At 42.2% G+C, this 12,649-nt stretch overlaps 1 protein-coding gene across 1 annotated transcript in view; it reads left to right on the top strand.

The window, feature by feature from the left end:
* Ston1 (stonin 1) overlaps nt 1-12,649 on the top strand; it is a 120,371-nt gene that overhangs the window by 20,253 nt on the left and 87,469 nt on the right. The gene's annotated exons all lie outside the window — the stretch shown is intronic.

A 12,649-nucleotide genomic window follows, 5' to 3' on the forward strand; every position in this document is an offset into this window, starting at 1 on the left:
ATGGCCCATGTGGAAGTTCTTTGGTGTCCATCTCTGGAAAAGCAAAGGTGGCCGCGGTGTCTCTTCCCCCTTAAGGACTGCTGGTGTGCAAGGGACAGAACCTGTGGCTGCTATGGATCCTGGGAGCAATGCTCAGGGCCTGGCTGTTCAAAGAAGCCACTGCAGACTCAAGTTGTGGAAGGTATAGCAGAGAAGCCAGCACCAGAATGAAAGGGCCAAGTTGTCCAGGATTATGTGAACTGAGTTTCTTCTACCTTCACATTCCAGAGTATTCTTAGGTACACCTGCCCTGTGGGTTCTGGAGGAAAACTATGTGTTCCTCCTTCCTAGAGGTTCGTGAAAACGTAAGCATCCTACGGGCTGTGGACATGGAGAAACATTTCTGGCATCTGATGAGGCTGCATGTTTATCTGCACTTATTGGCTGCTCTATTTTGGGAGATGCTGTCTTGAAGGACGGAGAGTTACTTATAAACAACCGAGAGTCATTTCTTGTGGTTCTGGAAGTCTGAGATCAGGGAACCAGCTTGGTTAGGTTCTGGTGCAGACCCTCTTGCAGGTGGCTGATGCTGCTGTCTCATTGTATCCTCAGATGGCAGAGAGACTGAGCTGTCTCTCTCCCTCCTTGGAAGGGTGCTGATCCCATTTGTAAGGGCTCCACTCCCTGTGACCCACTCACCTCCCCCCACCCCAAAGTCCCCATCTCCAAGTGTCACATTGGGATTAGGTTTCAGCACAGGACCCAGACAAAGGAGCGTCCCTGCCTGGGGTCTAAGGCAGGAGCTTCACAATCCAATCCCGAGGGAGGACCGAGGCACAGCCATGAGTTGGGCAGAACGGAAGTCATCAGGCTGACCAGATGCTTCCTCCAGAGTTGGGGTTCTTTACCTTCCTTCTGACCAGACAGTGTGTGTTCTAAAAGCTAGAGGTAAGATAGAGAGGAAGCCCAGGTAGAAGAACACCAACCTTAAGTGAAAGAGCATGAGGCCCTGAGTTGGAGCCCTGGTACCAGCACACACGTGCGTGTATGTGCACATGCACGCACACGCACACACGCACACACACACAGAGCCAGGATGCATATTTGTGCTGGAAAAGTGCCACAGGCTAGGGAGTTGAGCTGGGCAGCCAAAGCTGATAATATTTGAAGTCATCAGTAGATGACTGTGGTTTAGTATTTTGCAAATGGTATTTCCTGTCACCTAACTGAACTAAATACCGCATGCCCTTGTGTTCCAATAAAATGGCCTGCAGAACATATGCTTTACTCACATGGCTCATGATCTAAGATGAGGGTGAGGCTTTTTTATAGCCCTTATGACTTAGGTTATCTTTCCTTTGCTTTCCCTGCTAGGGGAAAAGCTGCAGGAAGAGTACTTGGAACTCTGTCAAAGCAAATCTTTAAGAGAAGTCTTTATGGTGCATTTTTTTTTCACACGGTGGCCTGCCTTGCCCTGACTTTGATTTTGTTTCCCTGATAGGAATCCCAGGCTAGCAATGCTGGTGAGGGTATTACCAACCCCCAGCCACATAAAACAAGGGGTTTAGCAAGGGTAGCTGTGGGCTGATCTCAGAGTTGCTTGGGCGGAGTCTGGCCCTGATGGAGTGTGAGAATTCCTTATTTGGGGAACAGCCAATGAAACCACGCAGATACTGACAGGAAGATGACGTTCCTTCTCTGGAGCATTGTTTCTGAGCAAAAAGTCAGAGACCTCAATGACTGAGCTGGATGGGGGCTGATATCTGGAGCCATGCAGAGGTGGTGTTGTTGACTTCTGGGGCCCAGGAGACCTCAACATGTCTTCTCCCACTGAGGGGCAGTGACAGAGAAGCTGAATGCTGGGATCATATATGAGGGTGTTGTCTACGCACACACTGCAATGTTAGCTGCAAGTGATCTGCAGTGCTGCTTCACCATCCCCGCTGATCCAGGCAGAGTTCAACCATCTGCCCACTAAGGTAGAACCTCATCTGTACTTCTTTTCTTTTTTTTTCTTTTTTTTTCTTTTTTTTGCCAGTATGGGGCTTCAGCTCAGGACCTTGCACTTACACTTGGCTTTTTCTGCCCAAGGCTGGTGGTGTTCTACCACTTGAGCTGTACCACCATGTCTGGCTTTTTACTTTTTCATTAGCAATAAGCATCTCATAGGCTTTTCTCCCTGGGCTGGCTTCAAAACTTGATCCTCAGATCAGTCAGCCTCTTAAAGTAGTGAGGATTACAGCCATGAGCCACAAGCAGCTGGCTTCTCCGTGCATTTCACTGAATGGTTGGGAGGTAGGAAGGGAATGCTTTTAAAAGAATGTAGTCAAAATGTTACAGAGCTTTGTGTTTGTGCCAGGCACTTGTAGGCAAGTTGGAAAAAATATCCTGACAAATGAGACATCATCAGAAGAACGTCACTCAGATTCTCCAGGATTTAATGATGTCTTCTTCCTGTGATGACCTGAAACTGTTTACTCCAAATTCTTTTCTTTTGGTGAATCCGCTCTTCCCACCACCCAACCCCCACAACCAAACCTGTATCTCTCATTTACAAGACTTGTTGAACATTGTTATTACAACAAGGTATTACTATTGTTTATTTACTTTTTGAAATAAGTTGAATCAACCCTGAGAGGCTCCAGAATATCCCTAGGAGAATTCTATAGGAGTTCTTAAGTGGTGGAGAAGGGGTGGAGTACAGGAATGGTGTACAACTGCAGCCCTTCTGCTGCTGCTGCTGTATGTGTTATGGCTTATTCTTTCTTTTTGCAGACAGACGGTTTGAATTTTATCCCTTCTCTACACTGGGGATTGTTGAACTCTGGGTACATCCAAGAGAATGTGGTAGGCTTCAGAATGCCTTCTGTGGCATGTTCGATTAGGTAGAAGCCACCGCTTTCTTTATCCTTGCTTTATTTTTTTCTTTTTCCCAGTATGAATAGGCAAATGCATCTACTTGAAATCTGTGCTTAGGTTTGGTCTATTCTGCTGCTACTGCTGCTGAGGCTGTGAAAAGATGCGGCAGATGTAAAGAATGTCTTCACAGTCTTAAGGGGAAGCAAACACTGCCCTTAGAAATCTTTAATCTTCGAAGTAGGTTTCTAGAAATTTCCACTGCAGTACATTTTCTTTTCCTGTCTACGCCTCCCTCAGATTCTTGGTGACCTGCCCTGCGTCTGAACTTTGTCTGGAGCAGTTGCAGGATAGCCAGATGGATTGGGAACAGACCTCTGAAAGGTGGGGGCTGCGGAGAGGGATGAGGTACCCAGCTGAGCAAGGAGACAGAGCACCAGACTAAGAAATGTTGGCTTCTGAGGAAGGAAGAGGGGAACCTGTCTTCACTAACTGCTTTGGAAAATGGCCCCATGCTGTGCTCTTCTCTAGATGATCTTGTAGTTTAAATGAGATAGTGTAGGGATCTGTCAGGGGTCAGACTTACCACCCTAGGGGGACACAGACACACATCTGGACCCAAATACTTGCAATGCAGGGGAAACCAAAACCAAAACCAGAGTCTGCTACTGCCTAAAAACCATTTCATTTCTGCAGCCTGGAGAGGACTTCTGGAAATACCTCTAAAACTGCTTGGGCCTTCCCTCATCCCCAGACCATCTCTGGGCAGGGTGGGGTCCCTTCCTCTGTGGTAGGGTTGGGAGGGCAGGAAAAGCCTTGGCTGTTGACAGACAGGTAGGGGCTTTGGGGTCAGAATAGAAACATGAGATCATTTAGGGGGAGTTCTCAGCAGGTGGGAGAGACTGAGGTGAAAGGGGAGGAGGGAGGAGTCCAGAAGGAAATGAATGTGCCCTTGCCTGGGGAGCTGGACCATCCGGTCCAGATCAGCACCCAACTCCATCCCAGTTAGGTCCAAGGCCTTCCAGGTACTAGCTCTGCCCAGGGGTGGGGAGAGACCCTGGGGTACACTGTGCATGGAGGATCTGGGATTTAACATGGGTGATTCCTTTCTAAGGTGTGCTATAAAAACCATCAGGGCAGCATATACAGTATTGGGATTGTATTTCTTTGTCTGGCTTAGGGAAATCAGTTTATTTTGTCTCACACTACCAGACTTGAAGAAATCAACAGCACGGTGTGGAATTTCAAAGCTACCACAGGAAAGCAGATGAGGCAGAAGGTCTGGCATGGATTCAGTCTGAAGCTGCACCCTCTCTTCTCTTACTCTTCCCTTTCCTTTCTTTGAATCAACTCCACCGAGGTAAATGTTTTTACCAGCTCTCGCCCCATGGAAGGGCTTGTTTTGGCTGGATTCCTTCTCACAGTGAAAAAAACCCAACATAGTTGCTTGCTTCTTGCCTCTGAGCCTCCTGGTGGCCTGTTCCTGTTCCCGGGTGGAAAGACTTCCCAGCAACTTCAGCCTAGAGCAGGAATGTGGAATGCCCTCCTGAGGGGCCTGAGCCTGGGCTGCTTGCTCCTCGGTGTGTTTGTTATGCCTGCAGGAATGTGCAGCCACAGCACGGACACTGCACACTGCCAGCCTCATTCCCCCCACCCTTCTCTCTTTGCTTTGGCCCTTCTCCAAGCTTGCATGATTGCCGGGGCTGAGCCTTCATTACCCAGCAGGAGAGGGCTGGAGAGAGAAAACTTTCCCTCTCCCCCGCCCCCCAAGTGGGGCTTTCATATTTCTACCTCAGTAGGTCTGATGGATTTTGCTGTCTGTCAGTTTGGGTACAAATCCCACATGAACTTAATGGTAACACGCACTTTCTGCTTCTGAGAGCATTTTCGGGATGTCGACCACTGTAGAATCACTTGAGAGCTGGAAAGGACCTCAGAGGTGATGTAGTGTTATCATGGAAGGTGCGCCCAGCGTGCCAAGATTCCAGCTGCACCCAGCCCCAGCTCCCTGTGGCCATCCTTACCTGCATGGCTTCCGGGGTCATTAGAATGATTTCAGTAACTGATGCCATATCAAGTTGGACTGAAATAACCTGTGTTCAAATCCTAATGTTCTCTCTCCCCCCATATATAAAAAGGTAGATTCCAGGTGAATTTACCACAAAGGAAAAACACAACCATAATGCTTTTTAATCAAATCTGTGTCAGTTTTGCTTTGGTTAGTTTTGAGATAGTCTTCCTTTTAGCCCAAGCCTATCTGGACAGCAACCCTCCTATTTATGTTTTCTGAATAGCTAGGATGTGAACCACTGTACCTATTTTTTTTTTTCCCTGTTGAGATAGGGTCTCACTAGCTTTTGTTCCTTGGGCTGACTTGGAACTGTGAGCTCTCTCTCTCTCTCTCTCTCTCACACACACACATACACACACATATCTCCATATATATGTGTAGGTATGGTCTCTACATACACACATATAGTTATATACACTCATATTTCTTTTTATGTATCTGTATATTTTTGAGCATATATATGTATAAGTGTGTGTATGTATTTATATATACATATATACATATATGCACATATATAAACATACATATACCTGTATATACGTATAGATACACACACATACACTTAAGAAATGATCACAGAGAAGTTAGGCAGAAATAAATACTCACAGTAGCATTATTCATGACAGCTAACAAGTGAAACAAACCGAGCGTCCTCAAGTGACGTCTGGGTAGATGACTGTGGTGTATGGCTCCACACGGAATGGAATTTGTGCATACAAAGGAGTGCAGCACCGGCAATTCCGCAGTGGGGATGAGCCTTGAAAACTCCTGCCAGGAGCGTGTGAGAGGAGCAGATTGCACATCTGTGCTGCATGCTCCGCTTACATGAGCCATCCAGACCTGTCAAGTTCACAGTGACAGAAAAGAGACTGCTGATTACTAGGACCCAGGAGAAAAACTGGGGAGTGACTATAGATACAGGGCTCCTTTTGAGGGTACTGAGAATGTTCCAGAATTAAATAGTGGTGAAGGCTGTATAACTCTGTTAATATATGAAATCACTGAATATGTGTTATATATGTGTATATATAAAATGTATATATATGTGTATATATAAAATCACTGAATATATGTGTGTGTGTGTGTGTGTGTGTGTGTGTGTGTGTGTGTGTGTGTGTTTGAAAAAGGTGGATTTGATGGTGTGTGAATTAGATCTTCATTGCTGTTATTTTGCAGAAAATCCAGATTTAGTCTTCTTACCAGCTGGGAGTCTTTGGGTGATGAAGCAGACCCTCAAGAATTCTAGCTAGGAAGCAGGAAATACACTTTACACTTCACAGCCCATCTTGAAAAATAAAGTCATGAATTTTGAAATGCTTATTAACTATAATAAACCTCACATATTTGAGGGGCTGGGAATGGTTCACTGTAAAATTGAGTTTTTGCCTTTTTTCTTCTTGTATTTCCTATAGCATTAAAGGAATCTGGCTACTGAGTAATCACTCAAATAAAGACTGGGTGAGGTGGCTCATACCTCTCATCCCCCCTACGCAGGAGGCTGAGATCTGGAGGATCACAGTTCCAAGTCAGCCCAAGGAACAAAAGCTAGTGAGACCCAATTTCAACAGAAAAAAAAAGGGCACAGTGGTTCATATCTGTCATTCCAGCTATTCAGAAAGCAAAAATAGCGGGGTTGCTGTCCAGATAGGCTTGGGCTAAAAGGAAGACTACCTCAAAAATAACCAAAGCAAGACTAACACAGATTTGATTAAAAAGCAATACAGTTGTGTTTTTCTTTTGTGGTAAATCCACAGTTTTACGTGGCCAGTGCTGTTTATTACCTATGTCCCCTGGTGAAGCAGATCTCTTAAATGTCTCACTTGGCTTGGTTGAAACTCTCTTCCCACAGAACATTTGTCCCTGACTCCAGGTTCTGACAATCACTACTTCACTCTCTGTTCCAGGAATCTGCCATAGACACCATAAATAGTGTACTCATGCAGTATTTGTCTATCTGTGGCTAGCGTAGGGTGCTCAAGATTCATTGTATTGTTGCCTCGGTTAGAATTTCTTTCCTTTTTAAAGGCTAAATAATATTCCCTCATCCACATATACTGCAATTCTTCACCCTTTAGTGTACTAGTTTAGGTTGTTCTCATCTTCTGGCTATTGTGAAGAATGGTACAACAAATAGGGGAATGCAGATATCTCTTCACAATTCTTGTTTCGAGGCTGGAGAGCGTTGGCCTAGCATGCTAAAGGTCCTGGGTTCAACACCCGCCCCTCCCTAAACACCAGTGCTATTAAAAACAAAATTCTGCTTTCAATTGCTTTTGGATCCACACAGATTTCTAGATCCTATAGCAGCTCTATATTTAATTAATTTTATGAGGAATTTCTGGATCATTTTGCATGGTGGTGGTTGTAGCATTTTACATTTCTGGCAACAGTGCACAAGGGTTCCAACATATGTTACTTTCCTGTATTTATTTATGTTTCTTTTATTCTTTTATGCTGGTCTTGGGGCTTGAACACAGGGCCTAGGCTCTGTCTCTGACCTTTTTTTCTTAAGGCTAGTGCTCTACCGCTTAATGTTTGGCTCAGTCTCTGATTCTTAGGATTACAGGTATCAGACACCTGTGCTCAGCTATTCAGGTTTTATAATGGCCATTCTAGCAAGTGTGAGGGGATGGCTTAAGGATTTGATTTGCATTTCCCTAATGGCAAGTGCCGTGGAACAGCTTGTCATATTCATGAAGAATTGTCTAAGTTCTTTACCCATTTTCAACAGAGTTGTTTTTTTTCTTCTTATTATTACTATTATTTATTTTTGTGCCAGTCTTGGGGCTTGGGCCACATTTCCACTTCTGGCTTTTTTTTGATGATTAATTTTTTGATAATTAATTCCTGCCCAGGCTAGCTTTAAACTGTGATCCTCAGATCTCAGCTTACAGAGTAACTGAGATTACAGGTGTAAACCACTGGCACCTGGACTGTTTTCTTATTATTGAATTGGGTTTCTTATATGTTATAAATCTTTTTTTTTCCTTCTCATTCTGTAGATTCCTTCTCAGTCCTGTTGATTGTTCCTTTGCTGTGAGAAGTTTTGGAGTTTGTGGAACCCCATTTGTCTAGTTTTTGGGTGCTTGTGGTTTGGTGTCATAGCCAAAAAATCACTACTGAAATGTTTTCTTGCGTGAATTTTACACCTTGGGAGCTTTACTTTTGGCAGTGCTGGGGATTGAACACATGTTCGACAGCTCATGTAATTCTGAGCTGCATTTCATCTTTAGTTTTTTTTTTCCATCTACTTTTGAGTGGTGTGTGTGTGTATGTGTACACGTGTGTGTGTGTGTGTGTGTGTGTGTGTGTGTGTGTGTGTGTGTGGTATAAGATAAGGGTTCAATCTCATTCTTTTGCATGTAGATAATTCAGTTTCTTGAGTACCAGTCTCTTTATTGAAGAAACTCTCTTTTCCCTGTTGTGTAATTTGGGAGCTTTGCCAGTAATCATTTGATTGTATATTTGACCCTAGATTTATTTCATTTATTTCCATTTGGTCTATCTAAGTGCTAGTACCACAGTATTCTGATTATCTTAGTTTTATAATCTATTTTAAAGTCAGTAAGCATGAGGCCTTCAGCTTTATTCTTTTTTTCTTGTCCTCTAGTTGGGTTTGGCTAATTATTATGCTTCAGTATGAATTTTAGGATTCTGAAATTTTAGGATTTCTGAAAAAAATCCAGTTTTCTTTTGGGAGGAATCATATTTAATTTCAAGATTGGGTAGTGTAGATATTTTAACAGTCCATGAACAAGGGAAGGCTTTTTATTTACTTGTGCTTTCCTTGATTTCTTTCAGCTATGCTTTGTAGTTTTCAGTGTATAACTCCTCTACCTCCTTGATATATATATTCCTGTTTCCTTCTTGGATGATTTATTGTTAGTATATTGAGACAAAAAATATTTCTGTACAGTAATTTTATATCTTGCAGATTTGCTGAATTTGCTATTTCTAACAGTTTTTTTCTTCATGTGTGTGTGTGTGTGTGTGTGTGTGTGTGTGTGTGTGTGTGTGTGTGTGTGTGTGCAAAATCATAAAGACTTTTATATGTATAAAATCAAGTCATCTGTGAGGAGATATGAGTTTAAGACTTCCTTTACATTTGAAGGCCTATTTTTTGTTGCTGTTGTTGGTCGTGAGGTTTGAACTCAGGGCCTGGGTGTTGTGCCTGAGCTTCTCTGCTCAAGACTAGCCCTCTACAACTTTGACCCACAGTTCCATTTCTGGGTTTTTTTTGGTGATTAATTGAAGATAAGAGTTGCACAGACTTTCTTTCCTGGGCTGTGGGCTCGCTTTGAACCTTGATCCTCTGATCTCAGCCACCAGTGTCCAGCTATTTGGATGCCTTTAATTTCTTGTTCTTACCTATTTGGTCTGGCTTTGTGTCCTGCTGCTGTGCTGAACAGCATGGCAAGTGTGAGCATCTTTCTCATTCCTGGCTATGGAGGCTTGTACCATGAGGAAGAAATGAACTTTTAATCTGTGGAAATTATATAGAAATAATTTTATTCTATTCTTATTGTCTTCATCCTGTTTGTCTTGAAAGGATGTTAAATGATTTTTTTCTGTATCTTTTGATATGACTATGTGGATGTTATCCTTAATTCTGTGAATGTGGTATACAAATTGGCTTTTGACTGTTGAACCATCCTTGCATTGCAGCAGTAAAACCCACTTGGTTACCATTCTACTTTAATGTGCTGTTCAATTTAGTTTTGAAATATTTTTGAAGGAGTTTTACATTTATATTCATTGGAGGATATTGACTTATAGTTTTTCTCTTGTTTTTGTTGTTATTGATATTGGCTTACAGTTTTTCTTTTGTTGTTTGCTTTTCTTGTGTAGTCTTATATAGACTTTGGTAGTTGGGTACTAGAAGAGTCTGAAAAAGATTAGCATGAATTCCTTTTGAATGTTTTGTAGAATTCTGCTGAGAAGCCAACTGGTCCTGGTTATTCCTTGTGGGATGATATTTTTTTTACTGCTATTTCTGTCTTCTAGTTATTTATCTGTTTAGATTTTCTATTTCTTTATGACTCAGTATTGGTAGGTTGTATGTTTCTAGGAATTTGTTTTCTTTCTTTTTTCTTTTTGGGGTGGGTGTGGGGGTGGGGTCTGGTCATGGGGCTTGAACTCAGGGCCTGGGTACTGTTCCTGAGCTCTTTTGCCCAATGCTAGCACTCTACCACTTTGAGCCACAGCTCCATACCTATGGAGGTTACTTGGTTATAAGAGTCTCACAGACTTTCTTGCCCAGGCTAGCTTTGAACCTTGATCCTTAGATCTGAGCCTCCTGAGTAGCTAGGATTACAGGTATGAGCCACCAGTGCCCAGCTAGGAATTTATTTGTTGGTGTATAATTATTCATAGTAGTCCCTTACCAAACAGCATCAAGTTGTAATATCTTTTATTTAGATTTTGAGTCTTTTTTAAGTTCTTCATCTAGTTAAAGCTTGTTCAATTGTATTGGTCTTTTAAAAAAATGGAATCCATTTTCATTGTTCTTTTCTATTCTGTGGTTAATTTATTTCTGCTTTAGTTATTATTACTTTCCTTCTACTAACGGAAAGCTTAATTTGTTCTTTGCCTAGTTTTTTTTTTAATTTTTTTATTGTAAAGATACTATACAGAGGGTTACAGTTACATGAGTGAGGTAATGAGTACACTTCCTCTTGAACATTGTTACCCCCTCCATTGTTTTCCCCCTACCATCCCCTCCCTCCCTACCTTCCCCAAGGTTCTTTTTTTTTTATTGTGATTAAGTGATTACTTAATTTCCGGTAATTCACAGTATTGTGGAATAATGATGCTCGTTAAAGTCACAAGTTCATTCTAGCTTTCCTGGAGCAAATTGTCTATCACAGTCTGTAATATATAACGGTGCTCACATGTTATATACCATATATGTGATCAGCAGCATGGGGATATTTGGTAGTGGTTCAACCAGATGAGTGGGAGTTCTTTGTTTCTTAAGTCCTGTTAGTTTTGTCATATCACCTAACATTTTGGATTTATCATCCACTTATCAGGGAGACCATGTACTGTTTGTCTCTTCGTTCTTGGCTTACCTCGCTCAACATGATTCCTTCTAGCTCCATCCATTTCCCTGCAAATGCCATTATTTTGTCATTTCTAATGGCTGCATAATATTCCATTGTGTATAGATACCACAATTTTTGGATCCATTCATCTGTGGTGGGGCATCTAGGTTGTTTCCATATCCTAGCTATTGCAAACAGTGCTGCAATAAACATGGAGGTGCACGTGTCCTTGTATATTGGTTCCTGTTGTTCAGGGTAGATGCCTAGGAGTGGTATGACTGGGTCGTAAGGGAGGTCAATCTTTAGCTTTCTAAGGACCCTCCAGACTGCTTTCCAAAGTGGTTGTATGAGTGTACATTCCCACCAGCAGTGTAATAGCGTTCCTCGTTCTCCACATCCCCTCCAGCATTTGTCGTTGGCTGATGATTTGTGGATGTGGGACATTCTGACTGGGGTAAGGTGGTATCTCAGGGTTGTCTTTATTTGCATTTCCTTCACCACCAGGGATGATGAACATTTCCTCATGTGTTTCTTTGCCATTTTTATTTCTTCATTTGAGAAGTCCCTCTTTAGTTCCCTTGCCCATTTAGTAATTGGTTTGTTAGGTTTGGGAGGGATTAGTTTCTTGAGTTCCCTGTATATACAGGATGTTAGCCCCTTGTCTGATATATTGCTGGTAAATATTTTTTCCCAATTAGTTGGTTGTCTTTCTAGCTTGGTTGCGATAGCTTTATCTGTGCAGAAGCTTTTTATTTTAAGGTAGTCCCATTTGTCGAGTCTCTCTCCAATTTGTTGTGACCCTGGGACTCTGTTCAGGAAGTTCCTTCCTGTGCCTATTAGTTCAAGTGTCTCTCCTACTCTGTCCTGCAGTAGTTTCAGAGATTCAGGTTTAATGTTAAGGTCTTTAATCCATTTTGAGTTGATGTTGGTGCATGGTGATAGGCTGGGGTCCACTTTTAGTTTTCTGCATGTGGCTGCCCAGTTTTCCCAGCACCAGCGGTTGAAGAGGCTGTGTTTCTTCCATTGTATGTCTTTGGCTCCTTTGTCGAATATCAGCTGGCTGTAGGCCTGTGGATTTATTTCTGGATCTTCTATTCTGTTCCATTGGTCTTTGGGTCTGTTTTTGTGCCAGTACCATGCTGTCTTTGTTATTATAGCTCTGTAGTAGAGTTTGAAGTTCGGCATGGATAGCCCTCCCATATTGTCTTTATCCCCTAGAATTGTTTTGGCTATTCTAGGTCTTTTGTTGTTCCATATGAATTTTTGGACTGTTTTCTGTATTTCAGTGATGTACGTCATTGGGATTTTAATAGGAATTGCGTTGAATTTGTATATTAGTTTTGGAAGTATTACCATCTTTACTATATTAAGTCGGCCTATCCAAGAGCATGGGAGGTCTTTCCATTTCCTAGTGTCTTCTGCAGTTTCTTTCTTTAACTTTTTATAGTTCTCATTAAATAGTTCTTTTACATCTTTGGTTAGGTTAATTCCTAAATATTTTATTTTTCGGGAGGTTATTGTGAATGGGGTTGCTCCCTTTATTTCCCTCTCTTCCTGTACATTATCAGTGTATAGGAAGGCAACTGATTTTTGTGGGTTTATTTTGTATCCTGCTATTTTGCCGAAGTGATTTATGATTTCTAAGAGTTTGGGGATGGAGTTTTGGGGATCGTCGAGGTATAGTATCATGTCGTCTGCA

This window comes from Dipodomys merriami, unplaced genomic scaffold (genome assembly GCF_024711535.1).
Source record: "Dipodomys merriami isolate MVZ:Mamm:240054 unplaced genomic scaffold, mDipMer1.0.p SCAF_17, whole genome shotgun sequence".
NCBI lineage: Eukaryota > Metazoa > Chordata > Mammalia > Rodentia > Heteromyidae > Dipodomys > Dipodomys merriami.